At 35.2% G+C, this 11986-nt stretch overlaps 1 protein-coding gene across 2 annotated transcripts in view; it reads right to left on the reverse strand.

Moving 5' to 3' along the window:
• Positions 1-11986, reverse strand: part of LOC108370594 (uncharacterized) — a 153419-nt gene that overhangs the window by 16195 nt on the left and 125238 nt on the right. The window lies entirely within an intron of this gene.

Below are 11986 nucleotides of genomic sequence, written 5' to 3' on the forward strand. Positions count from 1 at the left end.
TAATAGGCTACAAAACTACATATTAAAAAAAAAAATTTTTTTAAATTATTAGCCGTGTTTTTTTTACACACATATACATCTACGCTTACCGCGTAAAAAAACAAGCATCCACATTCATAAGCTCACATAAAGTTTGTCGCTTACTGCTCCATACAAATTTTAAGCGCATAAACACGTCTACTATTTCGTAATGTACTCATTTTACTCACCTTCGGTTAAAAAAAAAATCATATCTCAAATTATTGTAGAGTGCACCCCATAATCAGTGTTGCCAGAACTTTTTGGACGAACCGGCCAAATTGGCAAATAAAACTGGCTAAAAACGGCTAAAATGTTTCAACTAAATTTCACATGATTTGTTTAAATAAATCACGAGTAAAAAGACTATTTCTTGGAGAGAAGTTACAAATTCGAGCCGGAAAAAATTTTGCCAGCAAGAATTTGCAATTAGGAAAAACATGATTGTGGCACATGGTTGGATTTTTTGTCGACGATAATTTGAATAAACCAGTTCGTTAAATTTAAAAATTTACAAACTGGAGCGATTTTAAAATGAAAAATGTGAGTTAATACTTCTTTACTTAATTAATTTAGTTAATTCCAATGATTTGAAAGGTACTCGGCAAAAAAAACTATCTATTACTATTACTATCTGATATTTTGAGTGATAATTGTCTTCCCTGCAAGGGCTTTTCAGACTGACCGATTCTCAATACACTCAGATAGAAACCAATACACATAAAAAACGCTGTAAAAATTTCCCTTCAATTTTAAGGCAGTAAAACAACGGCCTTAAGTTAACATCAACCGAGGCCATATGTTGACAAGGGATGCAAAATCACAGTTACACAAAAGAACTGGTCAGATTTTTCAGAAATCCCTTCAATTCTGATGTAAAATATGATGCCAAAAGACTGCAGATCTCCCATTTAGATGACCGGTCATATGACCGGCAGATGTCTCGTAGGATTCCCAGAGAGTTTTGCTTTACATAGAAATTTGTGCTCTTTTATTTTCATTTTGACTCACTTCAGTGTTGGTTCCTTTAATTCAAGTTGGCATTCGGTTTTTGGAATTTAAATAAGTTCTCAGCAAAAAAGTTTGTTTAAAAAAATACATATGGGTACATAGTGCTTGAAAATATCAATTTTTCCCATATCTTAAACCTTTGGGAGTGGGCAAGAATGATGTTTTGTAATTTATGCAGAATTGAATATGCGCTATCTGGGAAGACAATATCTACATGTAATATTTATTCTGTTTGTTGGCACTATATCCCAACACAAACGAATCTTAAGTCTCTTAACAGTGAAACAATTTCTTATTTTCTTTCTCATTTATTTCTTTGCGAATACATCTTCACACTTAAAATTAAGACATTTATAACAAACATTTTATGAAGAAAATCCCTTCTTCGTTTAAAATAAAAATAAGCGAAATCGGTTCAATTTCATACAACCCTGCCTGACATGTAAATTTTCTCCACGATAAGGCTAGTAGCCATTTCTAACAGATTTTGGGTCGTTTAGTCAAAAATGGAAACATATATACATATTTGAAATTTAAGAAAACAAGACAAATAGCAAAATTGGCTAAAAACGGCTAATTTTTTTCTGCAAAACGGCTAACAAATCGGCTGCCGGCTAAATCGAAATTTCTCCGGCTGTTTGCTATCGCAACCGGCTAAATCTAGCCGGAAAACGGCTAAAATGGCAACACTGCCCATAATACGCTACTTAAATATTGCGCAATACTCAGGGCTACCATTGTGATTTTTTTCCATTTTTTTTTGAGATGGCATAAGTTCAAAAACTAATTTTCTTTATCAAAAAATTTATATGTGCAAAACTTTTCAAGAAAAATATTTAAAAAATATTTATTTTCATAGAGAATTTTGATGTGTAGATGTGTATTTTTTTTTAATTTTTTCCTCGCCCCGTTCTCGAGATATTTGGAAAACCATTAAATCGATTTGTTTTTGTTTTTGTGCTGTAAAGTTTTTAAAAATCTATTAATCAAGCTCAATTTTCATATTTATAATACTCGAGCGCACATGTGCACAAGGGTATTATAATTTTATTCACATAACGGTTCTTTGTAACAGCCAAAACGAATCGAGATAGATATAGATATAGACAAATCTATATTAATAAAAATGTTGTGTTCGTATATCACGGTCGTCAAAACTCGAGAACGGCTGAACCGATTTGAATAATTTTTTTTTTTGTATTGTTTGGTATAATACCAGAACCAATGATATCGCAAAAAATTGGAGGGTTTCCACCTATTTGAAAATATTTAACTCAATTATATTGATAAAATAAATAAATTATTACAATATGGGTATCAAATTAAAGAGGTTTAAGAAAGATAACTGCTGGAAATATTTTTGAGGAGGGTTGCCACCTATTTGAAAATTTTAACTCAGTCAAATTGATAAAATAAATGAAATATTGCCATGTGGGTGTCAAACTAAAGAGTTTTAAGAAGGCTTACAGCCGCAAATATGTTTGAAGGGGGTTGCCACCTGTTTGAAAATTTAACTAAAGTACATCGATAAAATAAATGAAATATTACAATATTGGTATCAAATTAAAGAGGTTTAAGAAAGATAACTGGTGGACATATTTTTGAGAAGGGTTGCCCCAATTCTAAAATTTTAACTCAGTTAAACTGATAAAGTAAATGAAATATTGCTATGTGGGTATCAAACTAAAGAGTTTTAAGAAGGCTTACAGCCGAAAATATTTTAAAGGAGGGTTGCCACCTGTTAAAAAATTTGGCGCAATTTAATTGATAAACTAAATGATATATTACAATATAGATATTAGAATTAAGATGTTTAAGAAAGATAACTGCTGGAAATACTTTTGAGTAAATTTGCCACATGTTTGAAAATTTAAACTCAATTTTGATAAAATAAATGAAATACGGTAATTTGGGTATCAACCTTTAGATTTTTAAGAAGGCTTCCAGACGAAAATATGTTTGAGGAGGGTTGCCAACTGTTTGAAAATTTAACTCAATTTAATTGATATAGGTATCAAATTAAAGAGGTTTAAGAAAGAAGACTTTTGGAAATACTTTTGAGGAGGGTTGCCACCTATTTAGAAATTCTAACTCAGTTTAGTTGATTTAAAAAAATGAAATATTGCAATGTGGGTAGCAAGCTAATAAGTTTTTAAAAGAACTACAGTAGAAAATTTTTTTGAAGGGGGTTGCCACCTGTTTGAAAATTTAACTCAATTAAATTGGTAAAATAAGGGAAATGTTACAATATCGGTACCAAACTAAAGGCACTTGAGAAATCTTGATTTAGAAATCTATATCTATATATATATACATACATAAATGTTGTGTTCGTTAGTCACGGTCATCAAAACTCGAGAACCGCTTAACTAATTTGAATAATTTTTTTTGTATTGTTCGGTATAATACCGGGATCATTTATATTACAAAAATTTGGAGAGTTGCCACCTGTTTGAAACTTTTTAAATCCAGTTATATTGATAAAATAAATACAATATTGCAATACGGGTATCAGCTTAAAGAGCTTTAAGAAAGATAACTGTTGGAAATATTTTTGAGGACGACTGCCTCCTATTTGAAAAGATTAACTCAGTTAAATTTATAAAATAAATGAAATATTGCAATGTGGGAATAAAATTAAACAGGGTCAAAAATGATATCTGCTGGAATACTTTTGAGGAGGATTGCCACCTATTTGAAAATTTTTACTCAGTTAAATTGATAAAGTAAATGAAATATTGCAATGTGGGTATGAAATTAAAAAGGGTTAAGAAAGATATCTGCTGGAATACTTTTGAGGAGGGTTGCCATCTGTTTGAAAATTAAACTCAATTTAAAGGTAAAATGAATGACCTTATACAATATAGGTATCAAATTAAAGAGGGCTAGAAAATATGACTGTTGAAAACACTTTTGAAAAGGGTTGCCACATATTTGAAAATTTTAGTTCAGTTAAATTTATAAAAGTTATAAAATAAATAAGAAGGCTTACAGCCGAAAATATGTTTGATGAGGGTTGTTATCTGTTTGAAAATTTTACTCAATTTAATTGATAAGATAAATAACTTATTATATAGGTGTAAAATTAAAGAGGTTTAAGAAATATGACTGTTGGAGACATTTTTGAGGGTTTTCACCTTTTTAAAAATTTTGACTCAGTTGAATTGATAAATAAATGCAATATTGCAATATGGGTACAAAATTAAATAGGTTTCAGAAAGATAACTGTTTTAAATATTTTTGAGGGCTGCCACCTATTTGAAAATTTTAACTCGGTTAAAGTGATAAAATAAAAGAAATATTGCCATGTGGGTATCAAATAAAATAGGTGTCAGAAAGATTACTCTATATTTTTGAGGGTTATTTGAGGAGGGTTGCCACCTATTTGAAAATTTTAACTCGGCTAAATTGATAAAATAAATGAAATATTGCAATGTGGGTATCAAATTAAATAGGGGTCAGAAAGATAACTGTTGGAAATATTTTTTAGAAGGGTTTCCACCTATTTGAAAATTTTAATTCAGTTAAATTGATAAAATAAATGAAGTATTGCCATGTGGGTGTCGAAACTAAAGAGCTTTGCATATCTTACAGCAGAAGATATGTTTGAGGAGGGTTACCACCTGGTTGAAAATCTAACTCAATTTAATTGATAAAATAAATGACATATTACAATAGAAAGGTGACTGTAGGAGATATTTTTGAGGAGGTCTGCCACCTATTTGAAAATTTTTGCTCAGTGAAATCGATAAAATAAATGAAATATTGCAATGTCGATAACAAGCTTTAGATTCTCATTAAAGTTTACGGCCGAAAATATCTTTGAGGAGGGTTGCCACGTGTTTGAAAATTTAACTTAATTTGCATATTTGATGAAATAAATGACTTATTAAAATATAGGTATTAAATTAAGGAGGTTTAAGATAAGTGACTGTTGGAAATATTTATTTTATTTGAAAATTTGAACTCGAAAGCTTAGTATGTTACACCAGTGTATTTTCTGTATAAAGCGATAACATAAATAAACCATCGAAAAATTAGTCCTTTGTCAAATATGTTTGATTTATTATTATTTATGTATGGATATGTACAAATGTAAAGCGGATACGGACGTTGGGTGGTGGCTGACGGTCGTTCCTGCTTGAATACGGGAAAATAAGTACCCGCGCTCTTTTCAATAGATTTGAGTTTAACCTCAAAGCAGTAAAACTGTTTGGAGGGGAATTTAAAAGATAGTTAATTTGACGCTAAAAATTTAGGAATGTTTCTAATAAATACATGTGTACATGTGTGCGTACATATGTATGTATATTATTGAGCATTATGGTGGACCGTCTTGGATTGATTTAATAAATGAAATATTGCAATATGGGTATCAAACTAAAGAGTTTTAAGAAGACTTACAATCTAAAATATGTTTGGGTTACAATATGGGTGCCAAACGAGAGGTATTTGAAAAATCTTGATTTAGAAATATTTTTAATAGAATAATCAACTAACTAAAAGTAAAGACTAAAAATATTGAGATTAAATAAAATATTACTTAATTGGTTCAAAACGAAAAGTGTTTGGTAAAGCTTACTAGGGAATTTCTAAAATCTTTCCACTTATCCAAAATCCGAACAGTTTAAATATATATAGAATTTACAACATCTTATCAAACGAAGTGATCATATTATCAACGAAGAGCTGGTACACAAATTACTTAATGTAAAAAATTAATAAACAAGTAATTTTAAAGCAAAAACCACACCGACTCCAACTCTCATATAAAAATTTAATAGTACGTTAATTTTTTCATGATCCAATGATTGGATCTAAACCAAATTAGTATGGGATCACCTGGAAATCGGTTGACGTGGTCCAAAGTTATGCGGTAACATACATAAAAAAAAAATATTCCGGCGAATTGATAACCTTTTAATTTTTATGAAGTCGGCTAAAAACTACTGAAAAAATAACAAAATGATAAAAGAGTAATAAAAACAAAAAACTATCGCATAAAAGCTGTTTAAAAAATACTTAATGAAAACTTAAAATTGTTGACACCATTCCCTAGCATTATAAATCAGTTAACTTTTAATCGTAAACAATTTATTTCGTTTGGGGTCGCCATAGCCTACTACGTATATTGCGAATAAAGAAATTTTGAATAACTTGAGAAAATATTATTATGATTATGATTATCATTACTATTGTGAACTCCTATTCCCGATCAAAGATTCCCAAATTAAAGCGAAAGCAGAAGGGCATTTACGATCGCATGATGCAAATGTTAAGATAATAAGAGATGCAGAACTGAACCATGCAGGAACATTTTTTTACAAGGGCGTGTAATTTCTGGCGTGTGCCGATTACACCGACATCATCGGTAACAAAAACCGCGAAGTCTCTTCTGCCTGTTCCAAGCTGGATACGGAAGCAAAGCGAATGCGCCTGGTGGTAAACGAGGACAAGACGAATTATCTCCTGTCATAAAAAAAAACAGTCAGCGCAGTCGCTCCTTGGAACCCACGTTACTGTTGACAGTTATAATTTCGGGAAAGTGGGGATTTTCGTTTACTAGGGCACCAGCATTATCACCGATAAAAATATCAGCATGGAAAACCCACGCAGAATCACTCTTGCCAACAACTGCTACTTTGGACTGAGTAGACAATTCGGGAGTAAAGTCCTTTCTCGACGTACAAAAACCGCGCTCTAGAAGTTACTCATCATGCCCGTGCTGGTATATGGCGCAGAAGCATGGACAATGACAACATCCGATGAGGCGGCTCTTGGAGTTTTCGAGAGAAAGATTTTGCGGAAGATTTACGGGTCTTTACGCGCTGGCGACGGCGAGTACCGCAGACGATGGAACGATGAGCTGTATGAGCTTTACAACGAAATGTACATAGTGCAGCGAATGAAAATATAGCGGCTCCGCTGGGTTAGACATGTCGTTCCAATAGGAACCGAAGTTGCAGGTGTGAAAGAATTCAACTCGCAATCCGCTGGTGGTAGCAGAGGAATAGGGAGCCCCCACTGCAATGGAGAGACCAAGTTGGCACAGAGAGAAATGACTGGCGTTCTTTGTCGAGCTCGGCCAAAATGGCTTAGGCGGTTACAAAGCCAAAGTAGAAGAAGGATAAGCAAATGATAAATGACGGAGTTGGGGACCATCTTCTTGGATGCGCGAGGAGGAACTAGGAAAATAGTCCTTATCAGATGGATTGTGGCAACGGTTCGATCAAAAAATTCCATTACCTTAGCTATCGCTTCGTCTGGAATTGCTGCGTCATTGTTACCAGGAGGAAGCATTGTCAATTCAGCTCTTGAGCTGCCATTGAACTATAAATCATCGAAACTCCCACGTGCAATATTTCCAGAGCATCCGGGATGGAAAAAGTATTACAAAAATTTAAACTCATTGTTTGGGATGAGTGCACCCGGGAACAAAAAAAATCGCTTGAGGTTCTTGATCGATTGTTGCGAGATTTACGAGAAAACGTTCAACCATTCGGGAATGCATTGATATTGCTCGCAGGAGATTTTACGCAAACATTGTGTGTACATTAACACTAGCGGGCGAGATAAATGCTTGCCTGAAATAGTCAACATTATGACAAGACGAACATACATGCATACACTGCAGCCGAAGTATTCTCGCGACAATTACTGGATATTGGGAACGAAAAGCTGCCAGTCAATGAGAGATTAAGACGAATTTTATGGCCTGATAATTTTTGTAAATTAGAAACATCGAAAGGAGAACTGATCGAAAGAATGTCTCTTATTAAAAAAAATTAATTATAGGAATCACGATTGGCTCAGTGAACGGGCTATTCTTGCTGCGAAGAATAAGGATGTCTATCAACCAAATAATAGTGGTATTGACAACAGTCGTTGCTTGAGCTGATCTGCTTTTTTACCAGACTGCCAGGCCACTTGCTCACTTTGGTGAATACCACTAATGTTATTCAATCCAGCATTCAACGTGAGGAAATAGCATTTACGTCGATAAACACCGTTGTGGGAAAAAGACCATCCAACGGAATTTTTGAATTCGATTGATCTTCCTGGGAGATCCCACATACTGAAATTGAAAATAGGTGTGACAATTATCGTGTTGCGGAATATTAATCAGCCAAAACTTTGCAACGGCACGCGACCCGCATTTAAGAAATTGATGAAGAAAGTAGTGTAAGTAAATATTTTAACGTGGCCTTTCAAAGGTGAAGAATTCCCATGATTCCGACCGATACACCATTTCAATTTAAAAGATTGCAATTCCCAATTCGATTGACATTCGGAATCACAATCAATAATGCTCCAGGTCGAACTTTGGAAAAGTATGGTTTAGATTTAGATGCGAATTGCTTCTCAGGTGTTGCGTAATCCTTTGTCGGATCCTTCTCCACGCACATTCCTCCAAGGAGCGAATGGGAGAATGGCAGTCTCTGGAACAGGAGTCCAATTAACATATTTACGGACGGATCGAAGCTGGACGGGAGAGTCGGTGGAGGGGTCTACTGTCGGGAACTCTCGATAGATCTTATGCTCAGACTGCCGGACCTCTGCAGCGTCTTTCAAGCTGAGGTGGCCGCTATAAAAGAGGCAGCCGTTTGGCTACGCACCAACGCCCTGCCAACAAGGGATCGCTTATGGTGCGATCGAAACTGGTCGGGGAATGCCTGACCTCTCTCTCCAGTGCCTCGGAATACTTCCAAATCAAGCTGATTTGGGTACCGGGACACAGTGACATCACTGGAAACTGCAGGGCTGATGAATTGGCTAGGCAGGGCACCCTCGAGGCCATTGCCCCGGATAGGGAGGGCGTAGGAGTTCCGTTGGCAACCTGTGGCCTGCTTCTGGACAGATTGGCTCACAGTCGACTCAGCGAGCGCTGGGCAAAATCCCCGACATGCAAAGTTGCAAGGTCCTTCTGGCCGGTTGTCGACCGCGGGCGATCAAGGGAGCTTCTGCAGCTGGCTAAGCGCCACCTCTCAATTCTCACAGGTGTACTGACCGGACATTGTCCTATAGGAACCCACGCGGTGCGACTTAACATCGTCACAGATTCCTACTGTCGCAGCTGTTTGGAAGATGAGGTGGAATCATCTCAGCACTTCCTTCTCAGCTGCCCGGCATTCGCAAGACTAAGGTTTAAGCACCTCGGTGCTCATTTCTTCAATACTCCAGGAAAGCTCTCCGGAGTGGACATCAGCTGCCTGCGGAACTTTGTTCTGAGCACGCAGCGCTTCTCTTAGTTTCTAACACAGAATATCTTAGTTGCCGTTCAAAGAACTCGTGTAAATGTGGTAACACAATGGACAACCCAATTAATGTCTAAGTGAGACCCCTGGTGGGGTCTGCCACAATCAACCTAACCTAACCTAACCTGTGTCGGCAAACTAGATATCCTTGATATCTATGCAAAGAATGTAAAAACAACAAATATTGTGTGCACACAAGTATTTATTACATAACCAAACACTTATGAAACGTATGGAACAAATTCCGTTAATAATTTACCATCCATATAACAGGAATATGCCACAGCAAAGCGTGGCAGGGTACAGCTAGTGTATACATAAATGCTCAGAATGAAAAGAGAAGTCGATTAAGCCATGCCTGTCTGTCCGTCCGTGTACACGATAACACGAGTAAAAATTGAGATACCTCGGTATATATGTATGTAGGTTTCCCTTTATCCAAGGTAGGTTGGTATTGAAAATGGGCGAAATCGGACTGTAACCACGCCCACTTCGGATATAACGGTATTTTCGAAAAATGCAAAAACTGCGATGTTTCAGTAAATATTGGATCCAAATTATTGAAAATTAGTATGTGAAGCAGAATTTCGGTGAAAATTAGCATTATTAAGAAATTTTTGGAAAATGGGCGTGATAACGCCCACTTATGATGAAATGCTGTATCTCAGTAGCCGCTTCACCAATCCATACCAAACTCGGTACGAGCCTTGCCTAGGACCTAGCTAAGAAATCTGTTGAAAATCTTTGAAATCGGGCAATAACCACGCCCACCTCCCATATAAAGGTAATTTTCAGAAACACGAAAACTGCGATAGATCAGTAACTACTAAAGCTAATTGGCTCAAAATAGATAATTATAATAACCACTTAGCAGGAAATTAGATTATTATAAACTTTTGGATAATGGGCGTGGCGCCGCCCCTTATAATCACAAATGTGCATCTCGGTAGGCGATTCATCAATTTCTACCAAACTCGGTGCACTCAACAATCTTAGCATAAGAAATTCGTTGAAAATTATTCAAATTGAACTAAAATTACACCCACTTCCCGTATAACGCTAAATTTCAGACATCCGATAACTCCGATACTTCAATAACTGAGGACGGTAATTTACTCCAAGATAATAGTTACAACAATATCCTAATAATAAATAAGACTTCTATAGACTTTTAGGATATGGGCGTGGCACCGCCCACTTTATGGCTACAAGGTGTATCTCGGCAACCACTTTATAGATTTCTACCAAACTTGGTTCAATTATTTCATTAAGTCTAAGTTAGCATATGTATTATCGAAGAAGTTTGAAATCGGGAAACCTCCCCTGCTTATCATGCAAATGTAGTTTAGAGAAAGTTGAAACGACGATATTCGATACCTGTGCCGGGTATATAAAGTTCGGTTTCGTCCGAACTTATACTTCTTTACATGTTTATCATTTATGTTTATCCATCAACCCCAAAAATTTGAAACAGATCAAACACATGAAGTGCGAACCCCATCCATTTTGGTATGGAACGCCCCATGTACAAATTTGATGTTGCCTTTTTTTTGTCTTTTTTAAGATATTTGCCTTTTTTGCCTATTGTACCTTTAAAAAAGTAGAGGAAGAGGCCTTTATTCCTGATAAATAATATAAAAGTTTCAAACGTTCCGTATTTAAATTGGGCGCCACTTGTATCAACTCAAGTCGAGCGCACGTTCAATACACTCAAAGCTATGTTGAAGCCCGTTCTGTTACAAAACAAGTAATTTTTAGCAAAAAAAAAAAACCGACTAAAAAAAATATATATATATATATTTCATGATCCATGATCCATGATCCATGATCGGATCTAAACCAGATTAGTATGGGACCACCTCTGAGACACAACCTTTCCGATTAAAAAGAATTTTCGAAATCGGTTGACATAGTCCAAAGTTATGCGGTAACATACATAAAAAAAAAATATTCCGACGAACTGATAACCTCCTCCTTTTTTGGAAGTCGGTTAAAAATCAACTTGATAATCAATATAATCGATGGATAAATAAATATATATAAGTAATAAGTGGTGATTTTTTGTATGAAAAATGAGCAGAAAAGAATGTTACTCATACGCCATGTACATCTGAACATATCACGAAAACTTATCCATAGAATAAATAAATAATATAAAAAAAACTTTTTAATATCCAACGCTTTTATAAATGGACTAAAGTCCCATAGAATTTGTTTTGATAACTTTTGATTTTGAAATTTTAGCAAAAGTCATTATAAACAATCTATGAAATTGAAAATGAAAAGCACGTGGAGCGCAGCAATGCAAAGCATTCGATTTAATTGAGAATAGTCAAACTACATAACGTAGACCTAAAATTTCTACAGCGAAAGTAGAACTTTGAAATCGATTTTAAGCGGTCGTTATTCATATACCCACATACATACATTCATATATTACTTTTCATATAAATTCAAGTGTATTACATGCGCCCCACGCTTTTCATTTTCAATTTCATAGTGGGAACACTTTTGAGAGAGTAACTGAACTGAACTTGAACTTCGGACTAAAACCTGTGGAACTGTCAAACTACAATTTTACGCTCTCAAATGAGAGTAAAAGCAGAACAGATGCGGAAGTGCATAGGAACGCAAAAAGCACTATTTCCTGTAAAAACGTCAGACGGTTTGTTTACATGTCATTGGTACTACACTGATTTGGC

The sequence above is a fragment of the Rhagoletis zephyria genome, unplaced genomic scaffold (genome assembly GCF_001687245.7).
Source record: "Rhagoletis zephyria isolate East Lansing unplaced genomic scaffold, Rhagoletis_zephyria_1.1 Rzeph_scaffold_00062, whole genome shotgun sequence".
NCBI lineage: Eukaryota > Metazoa > Arthropoda > Insecta > Diptera > Tephritidae > Rhagoletis > Rhagoletis zephyria.